The following is a 20,196-nucleotide window of genomic DNA, read 5'->3' as shown; positions in this document are numbered from 1 at the left end:
CCCAAGAGGCTGGGCCAGCGATGGCGGCTACAACCACCAGGTAAGGAGCTGCTGGGTGGGTGGGTATAAATAGGGTCAGACAGGCCCCACCAGAATCCAGGGATAAATCCACATGACACACAAAAGGAGAGACAACCAGTCACGGCATGCTTCCCAAGGTCCAGCTGACGTAATAGGAAGTTTCACGTAAACGAAAACAAAACACTGATTTGGACCCGTTTCCCAGACCCAGAATTCTACAGCAAACAGAGGGAGGAAGGGACATGGTAATGGGTTCTAGTGGGATGCCACCTCTGCTTCCGGACTGAGGGACATCCTACCAAATGACCCAGTGTCTTCAGCTACAAAGGACTGTGGGTGGGGGAACCCAGGGGTAAGAGACAGAGAGCCTTGTCAACCAAGGCAATGGGCGTGTCTTATTTGGATTCTGATTCAAACACAGTCATTACAAAAACAGGCTAATGGAGCAATTGGGGAAATGTGAACACAAATAGTCTGTTTGGTACTAACAAAGTACCGTATTTCCCCATGTATAAGATGCTTTCATGTATAAGATTCACTTTAATTTTGAGGCCCAAAATTTGGAAAAAAAAATCACATAAAGTTATTGAACTGAAGTTTTATTCATCATAAAATTCATACAACTCCTCATCATTGTCAATACTCCCATCTATTAGCTTGTCCTCACCTGTGTCTGATGACGAATCACTGTCTTCATATATTGCCTCATCCTGAGTGTGTATGGCATTTGAAATGCCACAATCACTGTATAAGACACACCCAGTTTTTAGACTCTAAATTTTTTGAAAAAGAGTGTGTCTTATACATGGAGAAATAAGGTACTTTATATCTATCTATCTATCATCTACCTACCTACCTTTTGTTTTTAGAAAGGAGTCTGTATCTCTTAGTGAGGCATACTGGCAGTTAGAATGGTGCGATGCCTGGCGGTGTGAGGACAGGAAGTGGCCCTCTACCTGCCGAACACTGTTGAAGCTGGGTAACAAACACGTGGGGTGCATCAGACTGTCCTCTCTGTTTCTGTGTTTGAAAAACTCCATAATAAAAAATTATTTTTAAAAAGTTCAAAGGCAAAAAGAAAAAAGGACTGAAAAACTGATAAAAGACTTCAAATAAGGGATAAGATGGTTTTCATAATAAAGTATATAATCCCCACTAGTTAAACATCCATAATTTGATTTTTAACCATTTCTCAAGAGCGCAGGCCTCTGATGAAAAACATCCTCTTCTGACCCTGAATGTACCCCACAGACCTCTCTTGGACATGGTTTACTTTTGTAACCACTGCAGTATGGTCCATAGGGAAACTATCCAACAATTTTCAAAATGCTGGAGAATGGAAGTGCAGACGTGCCCCGTGGCCCCCCAGGGTAAGAGTGGTGCTGCTGAAGGTTGGTGACAGATCTGGGTCCGGCCAATCACAGGACCTGAGAGGTGCTCTTCCTGAGCCGCTGCTGAAACGTTCAAGTATTTTCTGTGTTTTTAAGCTGTGAAGACCACATGGGAGCCCCCAGTAAAGGTAACGCCCTTGCGACCATACACCTTGTGCTTGCCTGGCTCGCCCCAGCCACCCACTTCAGAATTCAGAACTCCCACAGCAACCCGATGAGGTGTGCAGGGTGTGGAGGTGGCAACTGGTGTGTTTTGATTTCATCTATGAAAAGACTGATACATATTATGTGATCACTCGATTTAGCCAAGGAGAAGGCCAGAAATAAACCCAGCCTGACACTTTGAAATACCGGCATGCATCTAATAATTGACCATCACAGTGCACTATTTTCCACACCTGGGGAGGATGCTAAACTGAATGGCATCATGAGATTCATATGAGCAAGGATCAGGTGGCGGGGTTTAAAATTTCCAGGTAATTTTTAAAACTAATAAACACTTAAAACCACTTTCACATTTAATGTACTAAACAAGTAAGCAAAGGTGGTATCCATTTTTCAAAGAAGGTGACGTTAACAGACTGATGAAGATGGGAACCAGCAGCTGGCGTCAGCTGGCAGCTGACCTCCCCAGGCTCTGAGGCAAGCTCCTGCATCCCCCCTGCACCACCAGCCCAGGAAATGAGACGAGCACTATTTCTTTTTCACAGATGGGAATCAAGGCAACATGTCAGCCTCGTTCCTTTGGATGTTTGACTCAGAATCAGAGTCTGGAGCAAAGTGACAGTGAAATTGTTCCTGGCCTAACACAGATGCTTAAAATAGTGAAGAATGATCCCTCATAGTCTGTGTCAGACCGTGTTGACAAGTTCAAGCCGTCAAGGAGGTGCCTGTGGTCCCATGTACCGCTGATAGAAAAAACATAATTCTTTGAATGCTGCAGACAGTTCATGAGACACCTGGTCACTGTGTGGAGGATGTCACCCCGTGTGGGAGTCCTGCACTAATATGCGGGTAAAGAAACATACCACAGAGAGGCTGAGATCAAGGGCTTTCCAGAGTCAGCAACCCTGTCTAAGAAAGCAGGCCTCAGGCTCGGGCTGGGCCCTGCTTTAAACCTTACATACCACACCACCTCCACCTAAAGCACAACACAGTGACTGAGGCACAGGATGACCAGTAAGCTGGAACGGTATAGAAAAGGCACCATCAAGAACTACCAAAAAAGGAAGTTATCAAGAAAAAACTTTTATCCCTATTTAAGAAATCAGAGTTGGACTATCCATTTTAGGCACTGACCCCCAAATAGTTCATTAGCAATGAACTTCTAATTATCAAAAGGTTGTATATATCCTTCAGATAGACAGATGGCCTGGTTAGGCCAAGGGTTTTGAATAGCAGAGCTCATATGCTGGTTTCCCAAGGAGCTGTGGCATCTTAGAAGAGATGCTGGTCTAGAAGTCAGGGTCCTGGCTTCTAGCCCCAGCTCGGGCAAAAGCAGTGCTGAGCACGTTTCACCACCCTGGATCTCAGCTCGTCTGCTGTGAAATCAACGTTAAAGATTCCTTCACTCCAAAACACTGAACCCAGAGAACCCACGAGAGTGATCACAGGGACGGGAAAGGCCATAATCGCATGTGATACAATTTAGTTGGTAGAATAAGACAGGCAGATGTTGACACTTGCTAATAAAACACTATAGGAACATTTCACCGGAATACTAGAAATAGGTTTCCCATAACCATCATCATCATCATCATGAGACCATGAACAGCGGTCATCCTTGCTTCAGAGAATTCCCCTCAGAGTCGCTGGGAACTGTGAGCACACAGGGGTGGAGGAGTGCTGCCTATTGATGCCAGGAAGCATTGGAAAACTCGGAAAACAGGATTGGGGAGAAGAGGAAAACTTGCCTGGCAAATAAAGTAGTGTCAGGAAGTTTAACACAATCTGTGTCTGAGTCACAGCACAAGACCCTTTCTGCAAGAATCCTCATCAAACCCTGCCTGTTTTCTCTGGAAAGTGACTGACACGCTTGAGAGGGAGCTCAGACACGGGCAGCTTCGTGCAGGGCTCTGCGGCAGACCCTGCTATGGAGGCATCTCTGTGACTCTCATGGGCAGGCAGGAAGATAAAGAACTCGTGAGGGGCAGGAATGTCCTGCTGGCAATGGTCTGGCCAGCCTCATGCCTTGAATGCCACGCTCTGAAACAGCCTCTTGTTCCAGGGGGTTAAGTCAGTCATAATACTCAGAAGTGGGTCCTACTGGAGTTCCTGACCTTCTGAGAGCGAGCTCACAGTTTCCAGTTTATGGTGTGGGCTCTGATGTATCATAACTAAGTTACAGCCAGCCTGCACTTTGAGGTTTACACGGTCTCCTGACATGTACCAACACATCTGAGTTTCCTGACACCCTTGAGAGGACAAAGGGAAGTCGTCCTTCTCCCTCTCTCCCTCCTTTTCTCCCCTCCCTCTTTGCAGAAACAAGAAGTGGTGAGCTCAGATTACTTGCCCAAATTATGTACCTCATAGCTAGCAATGTCAACATGCACGCTCATGCCCTCTGACTGTGTCCCAGGATGACTGTACCCACACACACCTTCTTGCGCATCCTTAAGGTAGCACCGAGAAAGGCCTGCCTTAGGTACATGGCATGCCCTCTGGTTTCTGTGATGAGCCCGTAAGCACGACTTATAGGAAACATCACAGAGCTCATTCAGGCATCAGGCTCTGAACTGAGAAACGGTTAAGATCATTAAAAAAAATTTTCCCCAAAATTCATCTTTTATTCCAAGAAGTCAGGATCTAGGCATTTTCTTCTTAGATTTTTTTATTATTATTTATTGATTTTGAGAAAGAAGGGAGAGACAGAGAGAAGGGGGGAGGAGCAGGAATCATCTCATTTGCACCTTGACCAGGCAAGCCTGAGATTTTGAACAGGCAACCTCAGCATTCCATGTCGACACTTTATCCATTGCACAACCACAGGTCAGGTGGTTTTAGACATTTTCAAGTACTCTAATACAGACCCCAAATCTGCCTAAATTAGTGATCTAGAGGGCACGATTTGTGACTCTAAGGAGACCATTTGCTAGGCGGTGGCTGGGAAGGGACCAGTGAGGGACACCCCCCCCACACACACACACACGAAGGGCTGGTTCTGAAATTCCCAGGAAACAGCTCCAAGTATGGGCACCAAACTAGGATTCTGTGAAGACGAGAGGCCTGACCTCTCTTTGGCATGTCTCCACCTTTTATACCTAGAACATACTGGCCGCAGAGAGTAAGACAAAACGAGGGAAAAGAACAGAAGCAAAGGATGAACATCCTCATTGCCGCTCCTGTCAATGTCGCAGACTCTGTGGGTCACCATCGAGGATGAGGACAGGGTTTTACAACAGAATCTGTTCCGCAATTCTTTAATAGCTTTAATATTTAATATAACTTGAAATGTACCAGAAGGAAATCTGGTTGAAGTGACAAGAAAAAGAAAATGATGTGTTAAGAGCTGGAAATACATACAAGATTTCAAAAAGACAGCAGAAGCGTGATGTGTTTAGGAAGGGGAGTCTGGGGGGAAGCTGGACACCCTGGCGTTTAAGAAATAAAGAAACAAGAATGAATAATATACAGGCAAGCTGCTCTGACCACACTGAAAAACGAATGTTGCACTGAAATTCTGATCGGTATAAAACACAGGAGAAAGGTTCTCAACCTATGCCAGGAAATTCATGACAAGGGGTTACTTTAAAACCTTTATTTTTAGTACAAAGAAAAATAATCCTTGTGGTATACTTGTAAACCACGGTGGGACTGTGATGTCAGAAATAGTGACCTACCTGCGTAACCGACTTATCCCAAATGCTGCTTTAATGCTCTCAATGTGAACAAAAATACATCTGGACAGTTTCATCTTCCTCCACGAGTTAAAAATATTGTTGCCAGCTGTACTTGGCTGGTTTGGATGCTTCAGGCAGAGCTGCGAGAACTTTTTGGAAGACGTTTACCTCTTTCTGGGTGACATGACAAAACAGCCAGTGACCTGAGTAATCCGCTGGTGGAAAAAAGAAAGGCTGCATGGTGTCAAACCGAGCAAACCTGAACTGTAACCCAGGAGTTGTCTGTCACTGCCGCCCGTGCCAGGGGCCACACTGTCCCATGTTCAGGAAGCTGAAGCAGCACACAGTGTCAGCACCAGCCCAACTGCGTGCTCCGTGGACGCAGGATTCCCCTGAAGACCCAGCTTCTCCCCAGAAAACCCTCTATAGGTCGCTGACCACCCCAGGGCCTCGGTGTGGCGGTCGAACATACCTTTCCCCACTGTGACTGTGTGAATGAAGTCAGCTCTCAGATGTCCCCTGAGCCCATATGCAGAGCAGCTATCCCACAGCTCTGTGTCCCGTCATGAACACATAAAACCATCAATGTACCCCGTTTACACAGGGATCATCTCTTCTTACGCTCATATTTTGGCTAAAATTCAACAGAATCTTCATGGAGCACTGATTCACCCTGTAGTGACATCAGTCTGGGTACATCTATATTCCCGGAAATCAAATTACTCTGTTTTTCATAATTTCTCCCAAATACTCTGCTTCCCTCAGTCACTGACTGGATACCTACCACGTGCCAGGCATTCCCAAGACTGTATTTTTGTCTGGAGCTAGACACATGGGCAGTATGTGAAGAACACTGTATGACCATCGCCATGGGAGGCCCCACTGCCACCAGCGGATGGCACCAGGAAGAGGCAGAACCTGAAGCCCCTCACCCCCAACCCCGTGCTCTTAAGACCTGGATCGTCCAAGACACTTACAAAGTAACACTTTTGCACAACAATGTGAATGTACTTAACGCTACGGAACTGCACATTTAAAAATGGTTAAGATGGTAAATTTTATGTCATGTGTATCACGCCACAATTTAAAAAATCAACAACCTGAATTGCATCAAGAGCAAACATCAGACGAATGCAAACTGAGGGACATTCTACACGACGGGCCTAAGCCTTCAAGTGTACAGGTTATGAAAGACCAGGAAGGGCAGGGTCTAGGAGTTGTTTCTAGCCTAAAGGGGCCTCAAGGTTGGCCACGCCAGCCTCAACTGGACCCTTTTGCTACAGGGGACGTCACTGGGACAAACGGGGACTTTTTTTTTTTTTTTTGTATTTTTCTGAAGCTGGAAACGGGGAGAGACAGTCAGACAGACTCCTGCATGCGCCCGACCAGGATCCGACCAGGATCCACCCGGCACGCCCACCCGGGGGCGATGCTCTGTCCACCAGGGGGCGATGCTCTGCCCCTCCGGGGCGTCGCTCCTTTGCGACCAGAGCCACTCCAGCGCCTGGGGCAGAGGCCAAGAAGCCATCCCCAGTGCCCGGGGCATCTTTGCTCCAATGGAGCCTCGGCTGCGGGAGGGAAAGAGAGAGACAGAGAGGAAGGAGAGGGGGAGGGGTGGAGAAGCAGATGGGCGCCTCTCCTGTGTGCCCTGGCCGGGAATCGAACCCGGGACTCCTGCACGCCAGGCCAACGCTCTATCACTGAGCCAACCGGCCAGGGCCTTTTTTTTTTTTTTTTTTGACAGAGACAGAGAGTCAGAAAGAGGGACAGACAGGAAGGGAGAGAGATGAGAAGCATCAATTCTTCATTGCAGCTTCTTACTTGTTCATTGATTGATTTCTTATATGTGCTTTGTCCAGGGGGCTACAGCAGAGCAAGTGACCCCTTGCTCAAGCCAGCAACCTTGGGCTCAAGCCAGCAACCTTGGACTCAGGTCAGTGACCATGGGGTCGTGTCTATGATCCCACGCTCAAATCAGTGACCCTGCACTCAAGCTGGTGAGCCGCACTCAAGCTGGAGATCTTGGGGTTTCAAACCTGGGTCCTCCATGTCCCAGTCTGATGCTTTATCCACTACACCACCACCTGGTCAGGCCAAACAGGGACTTTAAACAGAACCTCAAGGTTGCATGGCAGGGCTATATGACCAGTTCCCACGTCAGGGCTGTATGGTGTCAGTTCCTGAATTAGGGTTGTACAGCATCAGTGTTCTGACCCAATGGTTTCATTGTCATGACCTAGACCAGGGGTCCCCAAACTTTTTACACAGGGGGCCAGTTCACTGTCCCTCAGACCGTTGGATGGCCGGACTATAAAAAAAAACTATGAACAAATCCCTATGCACACTGCACATATCTTATTTTAAAGTAAAAAAACAAAATGGGAATAAATACAATATTTAAAATAAAGAACAAGTAAATTTAAATCAACAAACTGACCAGTATTTCAATGGGAACTATGGGCCTGCTTTTGGCTAATGAGATGGTCAATGTCGGGTTCCATATTTGTCACTGCTAGCCGTAACAAGTGATATGATGTGCTTCCGGAGCCGTGACGCGTGCGTCCCACGTCACCGGAAGTAGTACTGTACATGAGCGACACCACGCTTTGCGGTGTGGCCACATACAGTACTCCAGGAGCACAGGATGCATCCGCCTCCTGTGCTCCTCTCACTGACTACCAATGAAAGAGGTGCCCCTTCCGGAAGTGCGGCGGGGGCCAGATAAATGGCCTCAGGGGGTTGCATGCGGCCGCCGGCCATAGTTTGGGGACCCCTGATCTAGACGCACATCTGTGTTTTAAGGAGACAGTCTACTGCATTTGGGGTGGTGGAGCATTGGCAACTACTTTCAATGGCTTGGGAAATATTTACTTGTATTGAACTTGCAACTCTTCTATAACAACAATCACACCCCCCCCCGCCCCGAAAGAACTTCTACATCAAGTCAGGTGAGAGGGTGGTGGTGGACCTGGGCCACCCAGGACAGAATCCCAGCTTCCCCTGTGTGCTGTGCAGTAGACACCCTGGGCAAGGCATTCCTCTCTGCACGCTCTGTTCCTCACCCAGCACCCTGGACCAGCTCAGACAGCTGGGAGGAGTCGGCAGGAGAGTCCTGTCCATGTGGCATGGACTGGATGGGTGTGGAGTGCTCACAGTGCGGGAATTGCTGTCATAGGCACAGGACGGCTGCTTCTGTGATGTCACCTCCGCCTCCACAGAGCTCACAGGGAGGGACATCTTCCCTCAACAGACCTGCACCGAGCACCAGGCTCACAGTCATCCACATCACACCATGTCCTGGGTCTCCAGGATAAGGAACACTGGAAGACAGGCCCATGCCTTTGCAGAACTGACATGTAAAGCTGAAAGTTCGTGAGTTTGACATTAGCTTGACTCACATAAGAAAACGCTGCGTGCTCTCCAGTGAAACTCAACTTAGGGCCAATATTGGCATGCCATTCTGAGGTAAAAATCAGGATTTAGTGATGTTAAAGCTGAAAAATGGCTCAGACTTTCTGGAAAACAAGTCAGTTCCATTCAACACTGTTTATGAAGGGTCCCTGACCTTGGGCATCAGGGGGCATAACTTCCTCTGTTAAAGAAGATAAATTGTATGAAGTGTTTATGTCAGAGCTGTCTATGACAGATAGCTACTCGGGACACAAAGGGAGCGTATTCTCAGTGGGAACCGGAGCTCCCGCTTAAGGGGAGCTAGGCCAATGCCGCTCTGCCTGCACCATCGGCAGGAAGGCACGGAAGGGCAGTAACCTTCTGGAACTATGGGCACCCCACCTCAGGGGGGGACAGCTCAGAGTGCAGGGGATAAGTAAGAATAAAGCTGGGGAGGCAAGCAGGAGCAGGCCGGGTGGCAGAAGAACCGGGACAGTGTCCGATGAGAACCACAGGGAGGGACAGGCTATGACCAGGAAGGCAACTTGGGTCCCGCAAAGCAGTGGTCCCAACCTTTTTTGGGCCATGGACCGGTTTAATGTCAGAAAAGATTTTCACGGACCAGCCTTTAGGGTAGGACGGATAAATGTATCATGTGACCGAGACAAGTGTCAAGAGTGAGTCTTAGACGGATGTAACAGAGGGAATCTGGTCATTTTTAAAAAATAAAACATCGTTCAGACTTAAATATAAATAAAACGGAAATGATGTAAGTTATTTATTCTTTCTCTTCAGACCAGTACCAAATGGCCCGGTCCAAATGGGTACCGGTCCGCGGCCCGTGGGTTGGGGACCACTGCCTCAAAGGACTGGATGTGAACAGAGATCAGAGGTGAGAGGGAGAACAGTGCAGAGGCCGGGATAGCGGCCAGCTGGCAGGTGAGGGGCCAGGGAGGCCCCGTGCAGTGGAGCTGGGCCAGCACCTCAGAGCAGAACTGAGCACAGGTGAGGGCTGTGAGATGTGTGCTCACACACTAGGAAGGACTGGAAGTCAAAAGTACTACAAATTGGACATACTGTAAACTGATTTTCTTTCCTGAAAAGTTTATGAAATGTCATCATTATAAATAAACACATTTGTAATTTTACACCCAGGATTTGACCTCCCCCTGTGATTGAGGGCAATCCTACCCAAGTGTGGACAGTGGACAGGGGCCAGTCTGCGATGAGGTGAGGACAGAAACGGGGATGAAGGGTTTAGGCACTCATAGTGCAATCTATCAGAAAAATTGCATGTCATTTAATAATTTGAAAAAGTTAAGGCTTGTGTTTTGCATGTCCTTTTGTTCCCTTTCATCGTTCTGGTAATGTATTTTTGTTGTGCTGTATTTATTAGTGGGCCAAACAATGGAAATGGAAACAAAGCAGGTCTTCCTCGCAGACAGTATGACAAGTGCCGATTGAAAACACTGCTCAGTTTCTGGGCTCAGAGGCCAGCGTGGTCCACACAGAGCCACCAGCGCCAATCCTGGCTTTAGTCCACCCCTGCCTGATCCGTGCCACTGTCCAATGCACACGGTGGCTGGGATGGGAAACCGCCATAACATACAATTCCACAGCCATACCTGGGGGACACTCTAAAGACCACTCAGCCGAGTGTGTGTGTCACACACATATCACGGCAGACTATAAGACACACCTGCACGAGACGGGTTCCCCTGGATAGCACCAGAACCCCCCTCCTGACCCACACCTCTGTTTTCTGTCATTTTCAAAGACATTATTGGGTAGATCCAAAGGCCTTCTGTACACCCTCTGGAAAATTTGCAACTTACATTTAATAACAACTTGGCCACAGAGAAATGACGTATGTCTTAGCTCAAAGAGCTCACAGTGTCTCCTCCATAAGGACCAAGTCTGTGTGCCTGACAGGCTCCACTGGGCGGGGCTCACGTCTGGATTTGCTCACACTGTGTTTGCCTGTGTGCACAGTGCGGATGGGGCCACGGGAGTGTGCCCTTGTGACAGGTAAGGCCTTCTATGCTCACTGTCTTGGCAGAGCGCCCTCTTCCCCTGTCTTGGGGACGCAAGGCTGGCTCTTCTGATCACTCAGGGGCAGTGTCGACTCCACGCCTGACCAGCTGCCTTTTTGGAACGTGCTAGAAAACGTCACAGTGGAGAGGGTGATAGTTGGCTTAGAGAGGCGAGAACTACTTCAGAGCCATGCAGAGATGAGATGGACTGCCGGGGGACAGAGGCCTGGGGACAGAGGCAGCTGCCCTTCGCTGCTTGCTGAGGCCAGGCAGCCATGTGGCATGGTCAGGACGGGCGAGGCAGTCAAGTACAGATGGCTTCTGGACGAGGCAGACTTCTCCCAGCCCAGGCTCCAGTTCTGTGTGAGGAACGCCACACCTGCCTAGAGGCACAGCGCCTGGGTTTGTAGCAGGCTGCTTTTCCGGAACAAATGCAGGCCCACGTTCCATGTGCCTAGATGGTGAAAAGTTATCCATCAATAATAAATTTTAGGCCCTGGCCAGGTGCCTTAGTGGATAAAGCGTTTACCCGTGTGCCACAGGTCATGGGTTCCACCCCTGGTCACAGCATGTATGAGATGCAATCAATGAGTGCACACTAAATGGAACAATTAAGTGAAACAATGAGTTGAGGCTTCGCTCTCTCAAATCAATGGAAAAGTTAAAAAAAATTAAATAAAGGTTATATCTTCCTACCTTGAAAAAAAAGATGGACATTTGCAGTGGACTGAATGTTTGTGTATACCACCAAATCCATATGTTGAAACCCTAATCCTGATGGGATGGTATTTGGAGGTGGGGCCTTTGGAATGTGATTAGGTCATGAGGGTAGTGCCCTTGTGATGGGATTAGTGCCCTTAGAAGAACAGGTCAGAAGGGGCTTTCTCACTCTTTCCAATAAGCAGGACACGAGAAGGGGCCAGTCATCTATAACCTAAAGAAGAGCTCTCACCAGAACCCACCCTTCCTGGTGTCCTGCCCCGACTTGCAGCCTCCAGAGCTGTGAGAAACACATTTCTGTCAGTTAGAAGCCATCTCATCTGTGGCATTTTGTTACAACAGCCTATGCCGACAGTCACAGTAACCTGCAGGGCAGGCACAACATTCGGACACTCAAACACATTGGAGTTCCTCATTGGAAGATGACAGAGACCTGACCCCTTCTTTTCCTACCTCTGCCTGTAGCCCACACCCTGGGCTCCCATCCCAAGGGGCCTGTCTATACTAAGTGGGCACCCCAGATGACATGTGGAAACTCAGCCCACAGCCCCAGGTGACAGCTTCTCTTCGTCACCTTCTGGCTTAGGAGGGCACCACCTGTGACTTGGTCCATGGATCTGGGAAATAGACCCCTACTGACCTTGGAAGTGTATTTGGGCCATTTGGAGAAGGAACTACAGGGCCCTGGTACTAAAAATGAGACGTAAATGGAGGGTGTAGGGTCTAGAACATGGGATGTGGACAGAGGAGGGCTACAGAGGGAAAGCACTGGGCTGGGCGGTGCCCCGTGGCCTGCGTCTGTGGGCAGTCCTGGTTACAAGACTAACATGGCCATGGTCCCCTTCCACTCCCCAAAAGAACATGGTTCCTCTAGCCTCCAGTTTCTCAGAGAACAGGAACCAAACTCTTTTTGCTTTTTCTTCCCTGCTCTTACCGGGATGTGAGCCTCCCGCTCAGGACCTGAGCTCAGCTCTGAAAGCCAGCACAGCTACATTGAGGGGAAGCCTGGTACACACCAAATGCTGACCTGCTCAGCTCTGCAGCTGGCGACAGGGCAGGTGCAGCTGGACACCTCAGCAGCCCCTCCAGCAGCCAGAGTCCACCTGGAATTCCGACCCTCTTGTGTACTTCCTCCCCTACCAAACCTGTCAGAAGACCTTGCTATATAATTACATTGGCTGTTCAGAGCTTGACCTCCACTGTGTTTAACCTTTTGGTTAACTGAGAGAATAGGCAGCGATGTGAAGTTGTCACTGGTGAGAGATGGCAGGGGCACGGGAGCAGAGGCATGCTAGTGTCACCTCCCTTCCTTGACATTGACCGACCGTGGACGGGTAGCAGGGCATGCTTCATTCACAGAAATTGACATGATGTCGTGTAATCTATGTTTAAAACTCCTTTCCCCAGCCAGACTCAAGTAGCTGAAAACTTGAACAACAGCCCATACAAAAAATTAATCACAACTAAGGAGAGTTCTCAGAGGGAGGATGCTTTATAAACAGAACACATTTAAATGCAGCAAAGTATAAGTTGGTTTCCTGATAAAATTTTGCTGAAAAAAAAAATTTGCCCTTAGAATCGACTAAATGTAGTCCATAAAAATTAGTTACACCTACCTCTTTAAAATAAGGATCATGTCAAAGCATGAAATGTACTTTTAATTAAAGAAATCAAATTTCCCTAATAATGCCAATCAATCCATTTTAAATTTAAATTATGCAGAAAATACAGATAAAAATGTTGAATGACTTTACAATGAGTCATTAAGGCACGTTCATTTAATTTGGTAAATCACAGCAAACTGCTTTTACTTGCAAGCCCATCAAAGACCTAACTGCATTATCACTAACATAATTTATTACTAATATAATCAGTGACTAAGAAAAAGCAGAGGAAGGTGATCCCGCTGCAAGAAGAGTCCTCTTTGTCGCTAGGGAAACTCAGCACCCAGCGGTCCTGAGGATGGTAGGCTTGAAAATATGCAGAAGTAACTTGCACTTTATCTGAAGGGCACATGTGCATCTGTGGGCGAGAACACATGTACTGAGCTCCATTATGACCATGTGCTTTCATAAGAGCCTGGTAGGAAAGCCTGGAGCTAACGGGCTCAGGAGATAGCTCCTCCCATCCCCTGAGGGGCTAGAATATCAAAGGTTGAACACACAGACGTGACTTTCTGTCCAAGACCTGCTGCTTCTCGGGTGGCAGGGAGAAGAACACAGTGAACAGAACGCAGAGGGATGGGTGCCGTTCTGACCCTGCCTGCCCTCTTTTGGGCTCAGTTTCATCAATTATAAAATACAGAAAATCCTTGGGGTCTGGGGCCATGGTACAAGGGGTGACAGGGGACTCATGGTGGGGCTGCAGGACGGACCCTTCTGCACAATGGGGCAGTACCACTTTGTTCTGTTTATGTGTTGGGTTCATTTAAAGAAGACATTTCATTAAATCAACAAAACATGAGACCAGTTCCAAATCACTGAGCTTGATCACTATGGTTTCTCCCAGTGACAATATTCTCAGTCTCATAAAGGTGGAAGATTTTGGCTCATCTGGACTCTGCTCCATTGCAAGCCAATGCCAGTCAGCTGGAAATTCTGCGTGCAAGACATAATGACTCTCTCGGGTGAGGCTCTGGTTTTACAAGGCATCCAGGATGCCATTTGAACATGACTTGTTTTAAATGGGAAGATTTTTAACACTAGACTTCCAGGGGTCATGTCTATGGTTCGTTAAAGTTAAATGCAAAGATTTCAGCAGACACCCTCAAATTTGGGGACCAAATGTTTCCAACTTCTTTTTTGTTTCGGTTCTTCCTGGGGCACTTTGGCATGATGATGGGGACTGAGGGAGGTAGGAGGGACACGCAGAGAACATTAAGTCACGAACTTGGACAATGTCAAGATTATTTAGCTAATCTCCAATATTAATCATCACTGATGAAAACATGTTGCTTTTAGTTTGGTTAGGTCCCTCATGAATGTCCTGTTACCATGCTTGCTTTGCCAAATTTCAATCCCATGTGTGCTCAGAGGTTCTAATTATTGGATGTTAAAAAACCAAGCCAATTGGTCCCACTACAAATCCATCCCATATAACTTCAGATGGTTTCCATTCACCATTTGTTGCTTTGGCAGATGTTCCATACCTTTCTATACCACGGAGTCATCAATTGAGTCAACGAACTCAACTTCCACTATACAAGGCTATCAAGGCCAAGAAACATGAACGAATGTCTCCCCTCTGGACCACAACATTTTTCCGCATCTTGGCTCATTCTTAGCTCCTTCTCTATGATGCCAAAAAGAAGCATCCTTCCTCCTTCCCAAAGACAAAGCCTTCATCTGTTCCCTCCCGCCTCCTGCAGGTCTTACTCCGTCTTACAATTACTCCTACTTATAATGTCTGTCATCACTGTTATGATGTACATTGCTTCTGTACTCAGTAGAAAATTGCCAAAATTATCTGTGTCATGAAGATACTTAAAGATAGAAAATGTAAGAGATATAGAATACCAATTTAGAAATCCCAATATTCACACACCAGGGTTCTGGACAGAAGAGAAAGAAATGAAGGGGGAAAATTAAGGAATGGTAAAAAACAAAAATTCCTCAGGTCTAAAACAGCTGAGTCTTCAGATGGAAAGAGCTCATCACATGACAACTAACAGGAATAAAGACCTTGCAAAGTGTTCCAGAATATCAGAGATAAAGGGAGATGTTTTAGGAGAAACAAAACGTCAGTCACCTGCAAAGGTATGAGAAACACTGGGCCTCGGGAGACAATGAGCTCTCCTGCTATGATCTGAGAGAAAAAAACAGTGTTCCCTAGAGACTTCTACATACAGAGAAATGAGCAATCAAGTGGGACGGTGAAGTGCATCTATTTTAAGCTATTTTCAAGAAGACAGACAGTTTAGTGTTCACTGCTTCTTCAGGAAGGGGGAAAAGGTAACGTGAATGTAGTCCAGCCAAAGGAAAGCCAAAATCATGTGAGAGAAGGACATGGAACCACAGAAACACTGGACGTGGGGAGGACTGAAGGGAGGTCCTCAGGTTGTAGGTATGGCTCAAGGCTCAGGAAGAGCCTGTGCACAAGGGGAACGAGGAGAATAGGATGTGTTGCCAAAACTGAGAAGATTGGAGTCTATGATAAAGCATGTGGCACACAGAAATAAACATCATAGAAACTCCAAGAAGGGACTAAGCAACGAAAAAGAAAAAAGTAAAACTCATGGACACAGACAACACTGTGGGGATTACAAGAGGGAAAGGGGGTGGGAGAGGTAGAAGAGGGGGTGGGGGCATAAGTGGTGATGGAAGGAGACTTGACTTGGGGTTATGAACACAAATACAATATACGGATGATGTGTTACAGAATTGTACCCCTGAAATGTCACGGTCCAGCCACGACAGGTCTATTATGGGGTCTTCGAACGGGAAAAGGTATGGAATTGAAATAAATGATAGACAGGAAACTTAAAGATAAATATATATACAGATGGGTTCAGGAGGACGCCACAGCAAACAATCTCTACTGTTCATTAGCTGTAACGCCAGTGCTCCCAGAAGCACATCCACTTTTATTCATAGAAAAAATGTGGTCCATCAGCAATTCATTAAGTTTCCAAGGCAACTCAAAGACAACCCCCACCACACCATCCAAATCTACTTTTTTTTAGCTCTTTGTTAACTAAGCAAATGAGGTGGGGTTTGGGCCCAGCACCTCTGTCCAGATTGCAAAAATACCCTATTTATTTGGTCCCTAATACTGAAACGTACACAATTTTATTAACCAAAGTCACCCCAATAAATTCAATTAAAAAACGTTATTCAAGAGAGTTAGGTTCAAATACGAAGTGAAGAATAACAAGACATGATTTTAAGCTGGCGGTCTTTTGAGTGTATAAAAAGAGTATCCATTTGACTTCAAGGCTAAATACATCCTCTTCGAATTCCTCGTGGGACATGAAGTTGGACCCACTTAGACAGAAATACACCCCTGGCTCAGCACTGCAGGATGCTGTTATAGCTGTGATAGCTGGTCTTAGAATCAACTTATGAGTAAAATGTGGACAACAGTTCCAGCACAAAATGTAAACATTAACCACCTCAAGTGAACATATTGCTGCTAGAAGGAGGAACAGGTCAGGCAGAACTGGACAAGAAGAAATCAGAAGGGCAAGGTTGAAATCCCGATTCCAGAATTTGAGGGATCTGCTAAAACTGGTTCATTTACATAAAAGGAGCTTTTGAACAACATCATAGTCAGTCCTTCACAAAACTGGTCTGGGGATTCTCAGAAAAGTGGTCAGAGTGAGCCTCTATCTGTAATGGTTACCTGGCTCCTCACTGCCATCTACACCTGGGTGACCCCGAATGGCCCAGGTCCACCCTCCACATGGATGGCGACACTACCCAAGAAAACACTCAGTTTGTCCTTCACCTGTCCCCGCCTGGAACTACCACACTCAACTTGCTAGCGACATCATTCCTTCTTCCTCCCTCCTCTCCCTTTATACCAAGCACTATGACGGAGATGGTCCTGCTCTCAAGGTGAAGCAAGGTCAGGAACCTGCCTGGAAGTGATAGAGAAGAATGTGTAAAGCACAAGTGGTTTGAAAAGGCATTTAACATAGAGCAGGGATTAGGACTTCCCAAACAGGAAGGACACATGCACAGTCCCTGCCTGAGACACAGAAGTCAGTGTGACAGCGGGTTGCAGAGGGACCTGCCTGGGACCTCAGACATATCACTGCATTTGATCCTCAAGACCAGGGGTCCCCAAACTTTTTACACAGGGGGCCAGTTCACTGTCCCTCAGACCGTTGGAGGGCCGGACTATAAAAAAAAACTATGAACAAATCCCTATGCATACTGCACATATCTTATTTTAAAGTAAAAAACAAACAAACCAGGAACAAATACAATATTTAAAATAAAGAACAAGTAAATTTAAATCAACAAACTGACCAGTATTTCAATGGGAACTATGGACCTGCTTTTGGCTAATGAGATGGTCAATGTGCTCCTCTCACTGACCACCAATGAAAGAGGTGCCCCTTCCGGAAGTGTGGCGGGGGCCGGATAGATGGCCTCAGGGGGCCGCATGTGGCCCGCGAGCCGTAGTTTGGGGACCCCTGCTCAAGACAATCCTTTCAGAACGGCGCGATTTTGCTGACAAGGAGACAAACTCAAAAGAACCTGAGTGGGCCCAATCCAGGCCTGTGTAGTGCTAGAGCCTGGGTTCTTTCCACTACTGTCTGGGATCCTTAACTCTTGGCTACTCTGAGTGAGTGTGTGAGCCTGGGTCCCACAGAAGACTCCAAATGCTGTGGTCAGATATGGTGGCTGGAGAAGGGAGCTGCAGCCTTTAGAAAGGCAGCCCGAGGAAGATTCTGCTCTGAGTCTAAGAGATTCCACTATGTAGCTTACCTTAGCCGATCCAGGCTCTGCCTATTGATAAAATCTGTTATTCCACAGCTGGCCCTCATTCCCTGTCTGTTTCCCAATCTGGACAGGGTTTTGTAATATCTCTGTCTGACCAGTGCAATCACTGAGTCTGGGGACCCTGCAGGCTCATACCAGCACCATCCCAGCCTGGGGGTCATGCCCTCTACCTGACCTATTCTTTCCAGCAATAAACTGGGGCCTCTCCAAAAGCAGGGCTCTGGCCAGCTCCCAGAAGAGCCCATGACAAGGAGAAAAGAGCCCCTGGGATACCAGCCAAAGGTGGATGGGTGAATGTTAGGGGTTCGAGGCTGGAGAGAATTTTCCTTGTTCTTTTAAGCAGTAATTGTCTTGTGTGCTTTTAGACTCAGCCTTGCTTTTTAAGGAAGAATGATGAATTTTATTAATAACAAAACCAAAACCAGCCAGCAAGTATAGTCTTCAGAAGATAAACAAATTACAGCATGTTGAGAATAAGGCACTAGTCCTGGAGAAGCCTTCACATTTTGGTAAATATGCATGAATAGTTCTAAGTCTAAACAGAGGCCCAATTTCCAGGGAGTCTGGTGCTGCTCAGCAGGAAATCCATTGCACTCAAATGATGTTAAAATGCAAATGAGCAGGTGGGAGATATTTAACAAATTAGGCTTTCACCTTCAGTTCGGTGATATGATATGGGTTTTAAATGACTTGCTAACTCATTCATTCATCGCTTATATAATATGGCAGGTAACTGTGCTAGGAGCTGGCAATGTTAAAGACAGTTTCTTTGTTCAAGAAGATCAGAGGTGAGATCTGAGAAAAAGTTACCTGGGATGAACGGGGGAGCACTGAAGATTGGAACACAGTGGAAAGACGTATACTCTGTGGGATACTGAAATGGTGGATACATGCCATTGTACAATTGTCCAAACCCACAGAACGTACAACAGAAGAGTGAGACCTACTGTGAACTGTGGACTTGGCGTGATAATGACGTGTTGATGGAGGTTCACCAGCTGTGACAAATGCACCATTTAGGTGGGGGATTTGATAGTGGGGAGACTGGAGGGCAGGGAGCATATGGGAACTCTCTGCCTTCCATGACATTCTCCTGTGAACAAAGAACTGCTCTAAAACATAGCCTATTTTAAATACAGGTTGAAAGCCACCAGAAGGGCCAGCAGGGCTCAGCTCCATGCGGAAGGGGGCAAGGCACCCTAGGTGGAGCCTGCAGCAAGTGCCATCATACAGGCCTTCTTCTGGGGACCTAACTGGTTCTGCAGCCCCGCACTGACAGATGTGTTAGGAGACTAGGGGGCGGGAGGGAAGGGACAGAGACAGAGGCAGGAGCCAAACGAAAGGGCTTATTAGCAAAGTATGGAGTCTAAACTTTCCTTGAGTTGTGGGTCATAGTGCAAGAGTTGTTAAAAGCAGGGTAGTGGGGGGATTAAATAAGTCTTCAGAAAGATCTCTCAGGGCCTGGGCTGGAGGCAGATTGGTGAGGCCGAGGGAAACGGGAAGCTCTGAGTCTAACAGCTTCCACTCTGTAGCTTACCTGAGCCGAAGGGGGAGATGGTGCAGCCATCCAGGCAGGAGGCATTCTCAGAGACTGGACGAGGCAGTTACAGAGAGGAGAGGGAAGAGAAAATGGAGGGAAGGCAACTTCAGATGTGAAATCTACAGAACTTTGGGCCAAATAAGTGAGGAGAGAGAAGACATCAACAGTATCTCCCCTGCTTCCAGCACAAAAATACTGAGTGGATGGGAGAGGACCCAGAGGGACAGCCAGCTGGCCAGTTCAGAGTTGTGAAGGCAACGGCGGGCCTGGTCCCACAGAGTTTGAGATGCCTGCAGAAGGTAGGGTGGCCAGCAGGTCTGGAGTCCTGCTGAGGGTCTTGGAGTGCCAGTCGACGCAGTATTGGAAGTGGCTGAACAGGATCAGGAAGCTGACCCAGCCAAGGTCAGAGTCTGGAGGACAACCTTCATGGAGGTGGTAATTCAAACACGGGAAAGAATAAGATGTTTGCTATGGAAATATAAGATTTTACACTGTCCTGAACCTTTGTCTCTTAATACTTACAATTGCTTTACTTTACAGAAAATACAATAGAATAGAATGAATTAGTCAGGGGTCCTAAAATAGACTTGCCTCTCATTTCTCTTGAATACATTTTCTAAAACTGAAATAGTGTCAGCAAGGTCCCTGAGCTTAGAGGAGCGAGGTGGTGAGTTGACGGGTCCAGGGCCATGAGCTCCAATTCCATCCAGGCCACTGATTTGCAAGGATGACCCTCAGCAGAAGAATTTTTGTTTTTTTCTTTTAAAGTGCCTCCTACTCTATAAAGCAAAAATCACAAGCTCCAGTCTGACT

General features: G+C 47.1%; 1 protein-coding gene and 1 pseudogene across 1 annotated transcript in view; both read right to left on the bottom strand.

Moving 5' to 3' along the window:
- RCAN1 (regulator of calcineurin 1) overlaps nt 1–20,196 on the bottom strand; it is a 94,634-nt gene that overhangs the window by 41,071 nt on the left and 33,367 nt on the right. The gene's annotated exons all lie outside the window — the stretch shown is intronic.
- Nucleotides 1–20,196, bottom strand: part of LOC136393957 (elongation factor 1-alpha 1-like) — a 51,634-nt pseudogene that overhangs the window by 7,102 nt on the left and 24,336 nt on the right.

Source organism: Saccopteryx leptura, chromosome 2, assembly GCF_036850995.1.
Source record: "Saccopteryx leptura isolate mSacLep1 chromosome 2, mSacLep1_pri_phased_curated, whole genome shotgun sequence".
In the NCBI taxonomy this organism is placed as follows: domain Eukaryota; kingdom Metazoa; phylum Chordata; class Mammalia; order Chiroptera; family Emballonuridae; genus Saccopteryx; species Saccopteryx leptura.
The sequence above is the reverse complement of the archived record's forward strand: the minus strand, read 5'-3'. Positions and strand labels throughout refer to the sequence as shown.